This window comes from Giraffa tippelskirchi, chromosome 8, assembly GCF_054371585.1.
Source record: "Giraffa tippelskirchi isolate mGirTip1 chromosome 8, T2T-mGirTip1v1.2.pri, whole genome shotgun sequence".
Lineage (NCBI taxonomy): Eukaryota > Metazoa > Chordata > Mammalia > Artiodactyla > Giraffidae > Giraffa > Giraffa tippelskirchi.
Window position 1 is genome coordinate 57,061,286 of NC_137282.1, and position 15,262 is coordinate 57,076,547.

General features: G+C 44.9%; 1 protein-coding gene across 6 annotated transcripts in view; it reads right to left on the bottom strand.

The window, feature by feature from the left end:
* The window catches only part of ADCY2 (adenylate cyclase 2), a 436,561-nt gene that overhangs the window by 161,977 nt on the left and 259,322 nt on the right, over nt 1-15,262 (bottom strand). The gene's annotated exons all lie outside the window — the stretch shown is intronic.

Below are 15,262 nucleotides of genomic sequence, written 5' to 3' on the forward strand. Positions count from 1 at the left end.
TCAATTCGTCAGCGCTCTTTCTTCTTTATGGTCCAACTCTCACATCCATACATGACTACTGGAAAAACCATAGCATATGCTATATTGCCATGAACTTGACCGCCTTCAATTCCTCCTCCCCAGTCTTGAGCCTGTGGTCCAGCCCTTCCGAGTCATGTGCAGCCCCAGTCTGGCACTGAGCTCACCTCCTCCCTGGAGAGCCTGCTCTCCTGGCACCCGGACCCCAGGCTCCCTCACCCTCTCCCCACCTACACCACCATCATTTGCTAAGGTTAGCCCTGTTCACTCTTCAGTCAAACTTCTAATTCCACATGCACTGCCTCTTCCATCACCTCCTCTCTGAGAGCTGTCTAGTTAGATGTAGTGCCCTGTTTTCTCATCCAGTAAGCATCCATTTACATTCCTGCTCAAAACTGTAGATGATGCTGGGCCCAAACTGTGCCTTCTTTAATATTATGTTCCCAGCACGGAACTCTGAGCCAGGAACACAGAAGACATTCAATAAATTGGTCCCGTGGACACAGGAAAGAACACATGAATGTGTGACTAGTGCTTCGTTAAACTCTGAATAAAGATTTCTGCTCCCCTGGTACCCGGACCCCAGGCTCCATCACCTGGCTCATTAAATAGTCTGCCTTTTCAAGGATGGAGGTCAGGAGAATATCCTGGCTGCAACTCTGTCACTCAGTAAGTAGACGGCGGCTAAGAAAAGTGGACAGTGGCTGCCAGCGTCCTCCTAGTGGCCTGCGAGGTGTTTGAGTATGCTTCTGCTGTCTCTACCAACTGGAGGCTTCTCCCACCCTGTAAGGAGCCTGGATGAAAGGGGAAAACATTCTTGAGTGTGGCAGCAGAAAAGAAACACATTTTGAATTTTGGGGGCAATTTTGAAAAACTTGTGATTTTCTCCATTAGAAGAAATGATGGACAAATGTATATAATAAATATGTACATCTATATTATGTACATGTGTAATATATGTGGATGTATATCCATACCCTTATATCTGTAGGTGAACAGACAGATGCCTTTTAATTTTGTCACCATATACATTAGTTGGCACACATGCATCTACATTCTTTCACGTATTTTTCTTGTGTGCATGCTAAGTCATTTCAGCTGTGTTCAACTCTTTGAGATCCCGTGGACTGTAGTCCACCAGGCTCCTCTGTCCATGGGATTTCCCAGGCAAGAATACTGGAGTGGGTTGCCATTTCCTTCTCCAGGGGATCTTCCAGATTCAAGGATCGAACCTGCATCTCCTGCATTGAAGGCAGATTCTTTGCCCTTTCAGTAAAGATTCTTTACTGAGCCACCTGGGAAGCCTCTACAGGTGCTCTAATATCTGATCTTTCTAGATCTGATGAAGTGGGCACTCTTCTTTCTGCTCTTTTGCAGGGACAAATTCAAGTGCTCAGGAAAATGATGTCAGGAAGGCTCCCCCTGTGTCTGATTGCAGTACTCAGTGTGATGAAAGGCACATAGCCCAGTGCATGGTGTGGAGCAGCTGGAGAGGGAATGAATAACTTATAAACCGCAGCCCTGCCAGAGTGCAAAGGGGGCAAGTTTTCTGCCAGGAAACAAAAACCAAGATAAGCATGGGAATGAAAGTGTGGCTCGTGAGAAGATGCTTATATTCTCAGGGTGAGAAGGGGAGGGTGGGATGAATCAGGAGATCAGGACTGATGTACATACACTCTCAGGTGTAAAATAGACAGCTAGTGAGAAGCTGCTGTATAGCACAGGGAGCTTGGCTTGGGGCTCTGTGATGACATAGAGGGGTGGGATTGGGGGAGGAAAGGATCCAAGAGGGAGGGGGTGTATGTATCCACAGAGGTGATTCACTTCGTGGTATAGCAGAAACTAACACAACATTATAAAGCAATTATCCTCCAATAAAAAAATTAAAAAATATATATTTCCCTAATTTTTAAATTAAATTTATTCATTTTTAATTGAAGGACAATTGCTTTACAGTATTGTGTTGGTTTCTGCCAAACATCAACCTGAATCAGCCATAGGTATACCTATGTTATATTGATTGATTAATTTAAATGAACTACATCAGCATATATAAGTTGGGAATTCTCAACTTTGTCATGCCAAAAAGATATATGTGTCAAATAGTAAACAGATATTTAGGAGCACTAAATTCATGTGTAAAAGGCTGGTGTCTGAGGCCATACGGAATCCTATGAAGTGACTGACAAGGAAAAGAGCATGTTACTCTCAGCAGTTCCTGGGCCCAGGCTGACCTGAACGCAGACCTGGTTTGAGCTAGGGAGGTATTTCACTTATTCACTGTTGCAAAACAATTGCCCCAAGACCAGTGGTTTAGAGCAATAGTTTTTCTTTCATTTTCCTCCTCCTGACTCTGTGGATCAGCTGGGTGGTTTCTAGGCTGGTTTTCCTGTGGACCAGTCACATGACTGCTTTCAACTGGAGGCTGGCCTGGCAGGAAGGCCCACGGTGGGCCTTTGGCTTGTTTGGTGGTTGTGGTCGGCTGGCAGCTGGGTCTTGGTTTCACTCCCTGTGGTCACTCATCCTCCATGAGGCTGGACTGGCTTCCTGATGGTGATTCTAGAAAGTAAGAGGGAATCTCGGAGCCTCAGAAGGCCTTGGCATGGACTACAGCATCAGTGTCCCCTATTCTATTAGTCAAAGTGAGAAACACACCCACCCAGAGTCAAGGCATGGGGGAACATGGTAGTGTTTCCATCTGCCTGCATGATAGATTCCAACACTCATCGTTCAGATGCATGGTGGATCCAAGGGTTAAATAGTTTCTACAGGCCCTGCAAGGAGATACAACCAGTCCATCCTAAAGGAAATCAGTCCTGAATATTCACTGGAAGGACTGATGCTGAAGCTCAAGCTCCAATACTTTGGCCACCTGATGCGAACTGACTCCTTGGAAAAGACCCTGATGCTGGGCAGGACTGAAGGCGGGAGGAGAAGGGGATGACAGAGGATGAGATTGTTGGATGGCATCATCTACTCAATGGACATGAGTTTGAGTAAACTCCGGGAGTTGGTGATGGACAGGGAGGCCTGGCGTGCTGCAGTCCATGGGGTTGCAAAGAGTTGGACACGACTGAGCAACTGAACTGAACAGGCCCCAGAGGCCCAGGGCTTCTCCATGAAGGACCTCGGGAGCCCAGTTTAAGTCTTCACCTTGACTTTCTGTGAATCTGCTTTGTGTCCAGCTCTGCACACAACTTATCCCTCTTCTCATTCTCCTCCAAACATGCCCCAGGCTCGGCTTAGACTCCACAGGATCGGACGCTGGAGGACTGGCTCTTGGTGAAGAACTGAAGAGGATGCTACCATGTTCTCTCTATGATGTTCACATTTTGGCTTCTATCTTAGATTAACACTTCATAAATAATTTTCAAATGCCTTAAAGCAAGCAAGACAGACAATGGAAATTAAGCAGCTGTCTACAAATGCAAGGAACCACTTTCAGCTTATTTTAAGATTGTTTTAGACATAAATCCATTTGAATTAGCTCTGTAAAAATGCAATTTTAACAAAGTAATGTTGAGGTTTTTTTGTACAGAAAATAAATGTAAGAAAAAATTAGATAGGATTGAAGAGATTGCTTAAACAATCTTGAAAACGAAGGGGAAAATTAATGAAATGGCATTCAGATATGTTTCATGATTCACTCTTAAACGATCCATTGAAATATCTGGGAATGTTATGTTCTTTGAGTAATTTTATTAATACTAATCCACTTTTCTGGTAGCTGATAAAAGCATACCATACTAACACTATCCAAAGCAAGATGCTCTTTGCATATGAAATATGCAGCTTAATAGAGGGGAAGCATCCAAAAATGTCAAGTCAGTTGCTGGACCTCAAACTCCTTATTAAACTTGGATTCAAAATCATGAAATTCACAAAAAATGAGATGTCTGAGCTTCAGTCATCCACTACTCAATACTGCCAAACTACAGAATAAAAAGAAATCTTGTTTTAAAGTACCATACATTTAAAAGTTAAATAGAATTATCTATTAAACTTTTAAAATAATTATTTTTTAAAAAATCATGATAATCGATACTTGTATTTATGAATGTTCGACCACAGCTGAATGCTTCTATCAGGACAACTATGTACTTGCTCACTGTAATTTAAGACATCAACACCTTATCAACAACAATGTCAATGACCTCTTAGATATAGTGAACTCACCAATCTCTTCCAGGACAGTTAAAAAAAAAACAAAAAACTCTTGGTCTAAACATTCCCACAGCATTCATCATCCAACCCAGTCTCACCCATGCAACTTTCCACCATTTCATTCATAACACTCCAGAGTTTGGTCAGCTAATTTCTCCCTGAATATACGTTCCTATTGCATTTTGTGTTTTTGTTTTATTCTTCCTTCCTCTTTAAGATTTGCTCTTGCCCTTCATCTGAAAGGGGTTGAGAAGAGCCCTTTGCAATGAGGCTGCTGTGTGGTTAAGAGGATTACTGTTCAGAAAGGGCTTAGAACAGGCCTGGCATGAAGGAAGTCCTGCACAGTCTTGGTGATCAGAAATCTCTTAGACTAGTTCAAACCCGCATACATGGTTCTAGTCTCCAAATTAGCACTTGCTTCACTGTCAGTAATGCTCACTTGTCACTTAATTAGTCTCTTCCGCTTACATTGGGTCCTCAGTTATAGTTGAAATTACTTTGGGGCAGAGGGAGAAGCATGCAGAGATACTGCATTTTATTTATACACCATTTGCAATTCTACATGTTTTTTACACTTACGAAGTGATTAGTAATTGTGTTTGTGAATGTGTAAGTATATAAATAAAATCACTGGTCAAATTCAGGTGTCAGAGTGAAATGATAGGGCAGAATTTACCTCTCACAATACCTAATACAATAGACCAGTACTTATAAGAGCAACAAGGAAAGTTCTCCAACTGCAGCAACAACACAAAACAGGGCGCAGCACCGTAACACAGCCCCCTGGAGCAAATGGCCAAGCAGAGAAAGAGAAGATTCTCAAGCTGAGCATGAAGCGGGCTGTGCTTGGCTCTAACCTCTGCTCACCGCCTCAAGCAGTCTCCCCGCATGGACAAAAATGGACAAATGGAGAATTTGGGGCTTCCCTGGTGGCTCAGATGGTAGAGCGTCTGCCTGGAATGCAGGAGACTAGAGTTTGATCCCTGGGTTGGGAAGATCCCCTGGAGAAGGAAATGGCAATCCACTCTCATGTTCTTGGCTGGAGAATCCCATGGACAGAGGAGCCTGACGGGCTACAGTCCATGCGGTGGCAGAGAGTCGGACCGACTGAGCAACTAAGACTTTCACTTTTCACCAGAGAAATCTTACTAATTCCTACAAACCTGGAGAGAGGCAAACTAGAAGGCACTCTCCATTTCTGACTGAGGGACGATGGAGACCACCGCATGGTAGAAGCAATATGGCCCATGAGCTGCTTTAAAGGTGCGCCTGCTCGCTCCCAATCAATTAGGAAAAACTTATTTTCCCTTGTGCAGCTGATACATTGGAGAAGAAGGGCAGAGTGGTAGGGTCTCTATGTGTCTGAGCCAGTGGTTGCCAGTGGGGCGATTCTGTACCACCCAGGAGGCATCAGACAGTGCCTGCAGATGTTGTTGGCTGTCACAACCCGAGGATGCTTCTGGCACATGGTGGGTAGAGGGCAGAGATGTTGATCCACATCCTACAGGGCACCGGGCAGCCCCACTACGGAAGAGGACTGTGTCCAGGTGTCAACAGAGCTAAGATCGAGCATGTCTGCGCCAGGCATCCCGTTTCATCACCCGTCAGCCTCACTGCCTGTGCTTAAAACTTAAAACTGCCTGGGCTTTGCCGAAGAATGGGATGAAATAATTGGGTCAATAAAATCAAAATTCTTGTCTTCTGGGTGTTGGAACTTACGAATCTTGTAGAATCACTCTGTGTTAGTGTTACAAACATGTTCATGTCTGACTCTTTGTGACCCCATGGACTGCAGCACGTCAGGCTCCTCTGTCCTTCACTACCTCCCTGAGTTTGCTCAAACTCACGTCCATTGAGTCGGTGATGCCATCTAACCATCTCATCCTCTGTCATCCCCTTCTCCTCTTGCACTCTATCTTTCCCAGCATCAGGGTCTTTTCCAATGAGCTGGCTCTTCCCATCAGGTGGCCAAAGGATTGGAGTTTCAACTTCAGCATCAGTCCTTCCAATGAATATTCAGGACTGATTTCCTTTAGGATGAACTGGTTGAATCTCCTTGCAGTCCAAGGGACTCTTAGGAGTCTTCTCCAACACTACCATTCAAAAGCATCAGTGCTTTGGTGCTCAGTCTTCCTCCTGGTCCAACTCTCACATCTTTACATGACTACTGGGAAAACCATAGCTTTCTTACAAGCCTATGTGGGCTGTGTTGTGCTGAGTAAGACAAGGGATGTGCATCCCTCCAAGTCACGTGTCCCTGCCAAGGTGGCCACGCGAGGTGGTCCAGTGTTCTAGGGCTGTTGTAAGAAAGCAGCACAGATGGGGGCTTAAACAACAGAAATGTACCTGCTCAGAGTTCTGGAGGATGAAGTCCAAGATTAAAGTGTTGGCAGTGCTGGTTTCTCCTGAGACCTTACTCCTCAGCTTGCAGATGGCTGGGGTCAACTTGTGTCTTCCCAAGGTCTTCACTCTGTGAGTGTCTGTGTCCTGATCGCCTCTACTTATAGAGACACCAGTCAGATTGGATTAGGATCACTCTAATGGGCTTCCCTTGTAGCTCAGTTGGTAAAGAATCTGCCTGCAATGCAGGAGACCTGGGTTCAATTTCTGGGTCGGGAAGATCCCCTGGAGAAGGAAATGGCAACCCACTCCATTATTCTTGCCTGGAGAATCCCATGGACAGAGGAGCCTGGCAGGCTACAGTACATGGGGTCACAAGAGTCAGACACGACTTAGCAACTAAACCACCAATAAGTATTTAGGGGCTTCTCTGGTGGCTTAGAGGGTAAAGTGTCTGCCTGCAATGTGGGAGACCCGGGTTTGATCCCTGGGTTGGGAAGATCCCCTGGAGAAGGAAATGGCAACCCACTCCGGTACCCTTGCCTGGAAAATCCCATGGACAGAGAAGTCTGGCAGGCTACAGTCCATGGGGTTGCAAAGAGTCGGACACGACTGAGCAACTTCACTTTCACTTGATGACCTCATTTTAATGTAATTCGCTCTTTAAAGACCTTGTGTCTAAACGCACTCCCATTCTGAGGTGCTGGGCGTGAGGGCTACAACATGTGATTCTGGGGGAATTCAGCTCACTCCCTAACCCAGTCCTTCATCAGCAGCCCCGAGAAGGAGGCGGGCGGGACGCAGCGCCCACATGCGGCTCTGCTGGGATCCACGAGCTGCAGACATGCTCTGCTCTGCCTTGTTCTCCCCCGCCTCTTCATCTCCGGTGCCTCGCTGACCAGTTGCCTAAATATTCTCCAGCCTCCTTAAATGTCCTCTGATCTCTCCTCTAACTTTCCTAGCCCCCACCCTGCTGCCTCCTCTGGGTCCCTGCCACCCAGTGGCACCCACACTCCTTAGCAGCAGGAGTGGCCACTGGGCAGCTGCTGAGGCTGGTCATTTGGCAAGGAGTCATCTCCTCTCTGGGGCTCCAGAATACTGATGGTGACTGCAGCCATGAAATTAAAAGATGCTTGCTCCTGGAAGAAAAGCTGTGACAAACAGTGTATTAAAAGCAGAGACTTCACTTTGCCAACAAAAGGTCTGTATAGTCAAAGCTATGGTTTTTCCAGTGGTCATGTATGGATGTGAGAGTTGGACCATAAAGAAGGTGGAGCACTGAAGAACTGATGCTTTTGAACTGTGGTGCTGGAGAAGACTCCTGAGAGTCCCTTGGACAGCAAGGAGATCCAACCAGTCCATCCTAAAGGAAATTAGTCGTGAATATTCATTGGAAGGACTGATGCTGAAGCTGAAGCTTCAATACTTTGGCCACGTGATGTGAAGAGTCAACTCATTGGAACACTCTGAAGCTGGGAAAGATTGAGGGCAGGAGGAGACAAGGGTGGCAGAAAATTAGATGGTTGGATGGCATCACCAACTCAATGGACATCCGTTCGAGCAAACTCCAGAAGGTGGTAAAGGACAGGGAAGTCTGGCGTGCTGTGGTCCATGGAGTGGCAAGGAGTCGGACACGACTGAAACCACTGAACAACAATTCAGTTCCTAACAGAGTCCTTCATCGGTAGCACAGAGAAGGAGGCAGGCAGGACATGGTGCCCCCACCCATTCAGTCTAGAGCAAGGAGAGGCAAACCTGCCGGGAAATGAATGGTTCAGGCTTTGTGCCAAATCACTTTTATCACAACTGCTCAGCTCCCATTGTAGCAGGGGAGCAGCCATGGACAAGGAGAAAAAAAAATGTACCTGTGAGCCAATAATGTATTTATGGAAACGGAAACCTTAATTGCATATCATTTTCATGTGTCGTGGAATATTACTGTTCTTCTGGTTTTTCTAGAGAGTGTCATACCGGGTGAAGTAAGCCAGATAGAGAAGGAGAAATATCGTCTGACACCCCTTTTTATCTAAAACAAAATGAGACAAATTAACTTACTTACAAAACAGAAAGAGACTCACAGACTTAGAGAACAAACTTATGGTTGCTGGGGTGGGGAAAGCATGGGGGGAAGGGATAGTTAAGGAGTTTGGGATGGACAGGTACACACTGCTGTATTTAAAGTGGATAACCAACAAGGACCTAATGTACAGCACAGGGAACTCTGCTCAATGTTACGTGGCAGCCTGGATGGGAGGGGAGTTTGGGGGAGAATGGATACATGGATATGTATGGCTGAGTATCTTCCCTGTTCACCTGAAACTATCACAACATTGTTAATCAGCTATGGTGGTGGGTTAGTCGTTAAGTCATGTCTGACTCTCATGACCCCATGGACTGTAACCTTCTAGGCTCCTCTGTCATGGGATTCTCCAGGCAAGAATACTGGAGTGGGTTGCCATTTCCTTCTCCAGGGTATTTTCCCGACCCAGGATTCGAACCCAGATCTCCTGCGTTGCAGGCAGATTCTTTACCGACTGAGCTAGGAGGGAAGCCCAAAATATAAACTTGCTAATAGGATACTAGGATAACTCACAGAATTCAAGAATTTGAAAACATATGGCAAGAATACTGGAGTGAGTTGCCAGCCATTTCCTACTCTAGGGATCTTCCCAACCCAGGGACTGAACCCGAGTCTCTTGCATCTCCTGCATTGGTAGGTGGATTCTTTACCAACTACGCCACCTGGGAAGCCCTAATAAACTACACCCAAATACAAAATTTAAAAGTTAAAAAAATTCAGGTAGCAGCGTAAAACCCTGAGCTCAGGAGGCCATTAACAGAAGCCTGCAGCAGCCGGATCTGACCCTCACACTGTGGTTTAATGACTCCTGATGCAGAGAAAGTTCTCCTGAAAAATCACACTTAAAGTCAGACACAACAGAATTGTCACTGACAACTGAAGTGGTGAGAACAAAGGGTATATCCTTCACCAAAGGACACTATTTTTGTTATGTCTACAATCTCTCTCTGTAAGTTGCTCAACTTTATGATAAAAGTCGAAAAACAGATCTTCTTGGAAACTCCTAACTTCCGAGTCCTTACTGAGCTCTCAGCTGAGACAGACAGGGCAGCGGTTCCAAGCATGTGCTTGGCTGAGCTCAGGAGTGGAAGCAAATCCCAGCTCCCCCACGTCCTTGTGTGTTGATGCTATTGACTTATTCAGGGATCTGGATTTAAACAGCTGGCTGTGCTAGAGACAGCCATCCCACCACATCATTAGGATGATGGAGAGGCCGTAGGACGCTGACTGAGCAAAACTAGAAGAGGGAAGTTCACGTCTGGGCTGATCACTCCTTTGTGTGAGACTCCAGGCCACTCACTCACCACCCTGGCCCTTGACTTCTTCACCCTGAAACAGAATCTGGGCCAAACAACCCCCAACCTTCTCCCTAAAGAAGCTGGTGAGGCAATACTTCTATAACTCTTATTTTTAGATAAAGCAAAAAAAGAAAAAGTCAACTTGAGTTTAGCTGCAAACAAAAGTATCTCATTTCCCCACTCAATAGCTAATTCTCCAGCAGTCAGAATTCAGAACACATGTTGCTTGATTTACAGTGGCAACCAGTAATTTTCGCGAGAAAGACTTAATTTAGAAGAATGCAAATGTCATTTTTTTTCATAACCAAGTGAGAGTTACAATTCGTTTGATTCATATGCTGTCACGGATGTCTCCAACACACGCACAGTGAACAATACAAAGTTTCTCAGGCAGCTCGTTGATCGAGAGAACTATTTCTCAGTTGTGTAATTAATACTAAACATAAATCCTCCTCCATTTTCCTCTTGAATACCCTGTGCCTACTGGAGTATCATCTCCTGTGAGTGGATCACTAAGTAGAAAAACCACAGAACAGGCTCACTTTTAGTGAGTTTTGCTCTGAGCATTCAACCTTTGGGAAATTTCCATAATAAGTATATAACAGTGAAACATACAAAATAACCATCACCAATGAAAAAAATACCATCAACTTTTTTTTCCCATTTTCACCTATATCTTAACAGATAGCAAAATTTTAATTAAAATCTTTCTTGCAAAAACTAGATGAATCAAAATGCATTCCAGTTTGATTTAGAAATCAAGGTGATATAAGACTGGGTTTAAAATAAGAATGGGTATGCTCTTGATAACTGAAGAATCAAAGTGTTCATGATCACTTCATTTCTAGTTGCAAAATTCCTCTCTCACTGGTCTTCTATCTATCAGTCTGAGATGAAAGTTAAATAAAATCGCACAGGGACTGATTTCATCAGGAAGAAATAAAGAACTACCTAACAATCAAATCTTAGAGAAGTTATATGTGATATAGCATGATAGACCCAACAGATGTTGGCAATTTGATCTCTGGTTCCTCTCCCTTTTCTAAATCTGGATTGAACATCTGGAAGTTCTCCGTTCACGTATTGTTGAAGCCTGGCTTGGAGAATTCTGAGCATTACTCTGCTAGTGTGTGAGATGAGTGCAATTGTGCGGTAGTTTGAGCATTCTTTGGCATTACCTTTCTTTGGGATTGGAATGAAAACTGACCTTTTCCAGTCCTGTGGCCACTGCTGAGTTTTCCAAATTTGCTGGCATATTGATTGTAGCACTTTCACAGCATCATTTTTTTTAGGATTTGAAATAGCTCAACTGGAATTCCACCACCTCTACTAACTTAGTTTGTAGTGATGCTTCCTAAGGCCCACTTGATTTCACACTTCAGGATGTCTGGCTCTAGGTGAGTGATGACACCATCGTGATTACCTACATCATTAAGATCTTTTTTGTATAGTTCTTCTGTGTATTCTTACCACCTCTTCTTGATATCTTCTGCTTCTGTTAAATTCATACCATTTCTATCCTTTATTGTGCCCATCTTTGGCTAAAATGTTCCCTTGGTATCTCTAATTTTCTTGAAGAGATCTCTAGTCTTTCCCATTCTATTGTTTTCCTCTATATCTCTGCACTGATCACTGAGGAAGGCATTCTTATCTTTCCTTGCTATTCTTTAGAACTCTGCATTCAGATGGGTATAACTTTCCTTTCCTTCTTTGCCTTTAGCTTCTGTTCTTTTCTCAGCTATTTGTAAGGCCTCCACAGACAGCCATTTTGCCTTTTTACATTTCTTTTTCTTGGGGATGGTCTTGAGCACTGCTTCCTGTAAAATGTCACGAACATCCATCCATAGTTCTTCAGGCATTGTGTCTATCAGATCTAATCCCTTGAATCTATTTGTCACGTCCACTGTATAATCGTAAGGGATCTGATTTAGGTCATACCTGAATGGTCCAGTGGTTTTCCTACTTTCTTGAATTTAAGTCTGAATTTTGCAATAGGAGTTCATGATCTGAGCCACAGTCAGATTCTGGTCTTGTTTTTGTTGACTGTATAGAGCTTCTCCATCTTCAGAGGCAAAGAATATAATCAATCTGATTTTGGTATTTACAATCTGGTGATGTCCACGTGTAGAGTCGTCTCTTGTGTTGTTGGAAGAGGGTGTTTGCTCTGACCAGTTCACTCTCTTGGCAAAACTCAGTTAGCCTTTGCCCTGCTTCATTATGTACTCCAAGGCCAAACCTGCCTATTACTCCAGGTATCTCTTGACTTCTCCTTTTGCATTCTAGTCCCCTATGATGAAAAGGACATCTGTTTTTGGTGTTAGTTTTAGAAAGTCTTGAAGGTCATCATAAAGCCATTTAATTTCAGCTTTCTTCAGCATTAGTGGTTGTGGCATAGACTTGAATTACTGTGATATTGAATGGTTTGCCTTGGAAATGAACAGAGAACTTACCTGTCTCCTGAGAAATCTGTATGCAGGTCAAGAAGCAACAGTTAAAACCAGACATGGAACAATGGACTTGTTTCAAATTGGGAAAGGAGTACGTCAAGGCTGTATATTGTCACCCTGGTTATTTAACTTATATACAGAGTTCAGCTCAGTTCAGTTGCTCAGTCGTGTCCAACTCTTTGTGACCCCATGCCCACAGCATGCCAGGCCTCCCTGTCCATCACCAACTCCCGGAGTCTACTCAAACTCATCTCCATTGAGTCGGTGATGCCATCCAACCATCTCATCCTCTGTCGTCCCCTTCTCCTCCTGCCTTCAGTCTTTCCCATCATCACGGTCTTTTCAAATGAGTCAGTACATCATGTGAGATGCCAGACTGGATGAAGCACAAGCTGGAATCAAGATTGCTGGGAGGAATATCAATAACCTCAGATACACAGATGATACCACCCTTATGGCAGAAAGCAAAGAGAAACTAAAGAGCTTCTTGATGAAAGTGAAAGAGGAGAGTGAAAAAGCTGACTTAAAACTCAACATTCAAAAAACTAAGATTATGGCATCTGGTCCCATCACTTCATGGCAAATAGATGGGGAAACAATGGAAATAGTGAGAGAATTTATTTTCTTGGGCTTCAAAATCACTGCAGATGGTGACTGCAGCCGTGAAATTAAAAGATGCTTGCTCCTTGGAAGAAAAGCTATGACCAACCTAGACAGCATATTGAAAAGCAGAGACATTATTTGCTAACGAAAGTCTGTATAGTCAAAGCTATGGTTTTCCCAGTAATCATGTATGGATGTGAGAGTTGGACCATAAAGAAAGCTGAGCACCGAAGAATTGATGCTTTTGAACTGTGGTGTTGGAGAAGACTCTTGAGAGTCCCTTGGACTGCAAGGAGATCAAACGGGTCAATCCTAAAGGAAATCAGTCCAGAATATTCATTGGAAGGACTGATGCTGAAGCTGAAACTCCAATCCTTTGGCCACCTGATGAGAAGAACTGACTCATTGGATAAGACCCTGATGCTGGGCAAGATTGATGGCAGGAGGAGAAGGGGACGACAGAGGGTGAGATAGTTGGATGGCATCACTGACTCAATGGACATGAGTTTGAGCAAGCTCCAGGAGATAGTGAAGGACAGGGAAGCCTGGTGTGCTTCAGTCCATGGGGTCGCAAAGAGTCGGACACGACTGAGAGACTGAACGACAACAACAATTCCACCAAATGCTGGGACTGGACTCATGACACACCCCTGCCCTCATCAATTCTTAGCCTGCGTAGAGGACCTCGGGCATGAAACACATCCTCGCAATGGACTTTGCTGGCTGTGTTACTAGAGTTATGAGGTATGGATGAGACAGGACGGAAGACAGGTCCAGGAGGAATCAGCAGGCAAGACCCACAGCGTGAGAGGAATGAACAGGGAGCCCCGAGGGGACAGGCGAGCCCCAGTTCTTAGGCTCTGTGGTGTGGGGCCAAGGGTGAGGCATTTAGACCCAGGCCACCAGGGCAAAAACTCCCCATCCCGATATTAACCACTGCCGTGTGATCTTGAACTTCGTATTAGAATCTTAGCTTTGTCATCGACAGTATAAGAAAGTTCCACCCACCCTGCCTGTTTTCATTGAAGTTCCTAATAAAAACATGAACTGTTTCTGGCTTTATGTGGGCACCAAGTTAAATGCTAGTTTCCTACCTCCCAGGCAGCCGAGAGAAAGGCATCTTTAACGTGTAGGTGGGAACATGGGCACACGGGGAGGTGGTTCCTCTCCTTCCTGGAACTTGGAAAAAAGTTGTACAAAATTTTTCTCTAAGAATTATACCACAAACCAAACATAAGTAGACTCAGCACAGACATCTTAAAGGGAAATACGCTGCAGAATGGCATGTCGGAACAGAACAGAGGGCAGCAGGAGCAGGCGGCGATGACACACCAGGGAAATGGAACAGGAAAGGCAAGGGGGCATGTGGTCCAGGGAGAGGCTGGGCAGGCTCAGGGCCACAGAGTCCAGGGTATGACCTGTGAGAGGCCTCTACGGGGTGATGGAGTGTGACCCAGACATGACAACAGCCCTTCTAGGTCCACTCATTCTGATTTCCTGCTCCTGGGGCATAATTACAAATGTAACTGAACCTCCGACACGGACACAGCCTCAGCTGATATGCAAACATGAGCGTCTTATCTAGGCAGCGGTGGGATTTCTCAGTGTAAATACACAAAATGGTCCGTCCGCCTCTAATGATGCTCACGCATGTGAATCCACACCTAAGAGTGGGACGCGTGCTTGGGGGTGGTGCTGATAAACTGGGGTGCTGAGCCACCAAAGCGATACACCAGCCCTGGCTGGGGAGGAAGGTCCAGCCAGCATGTTGGAAACTCACGTGGTAGGCATCCGCTGGACACCAGGGACAGGCTTACACAGTCAGGACCTTTCAGGGCAGCAAAACAGGAGAGCAGGACAGATGGCCCGGCAGTAGCCTGAGTACCTGCATCTCATTTCAGCCGCCTGAAAGAGGCTTCTTATCATCCTTCTTTGACACTGGAAGTCGTATTGGAGAACAGAGGTAGGTCTTCACAACTCAAGTCCAATCTTTAAAATGAGTTTTCAATTCAGTGATGGGAGGGAAAAAAACACTCCCATGCTTTCCAGGTTGCACAGTTTGTAGCTCTGTCCCTCAGGCTATTTTGTCCCTTCTTGTGCCTTCAACGTTCTTTTTATTAGACGCTTTATGGTGAGATTCTTTTGAAACATTCATATAACCTCAATTTTGATGGTTTCCATAAACAGAAACTACCAGTGTTACCTCGAAAAACCATTTCTCCTTGACAAGGCTTTAGAGCACTCAACCTGGACGCTTCCAGCTTGCGCTCAATGAAAAGGATCGGCTGGTTTAGGCATCAGAGATCCACACA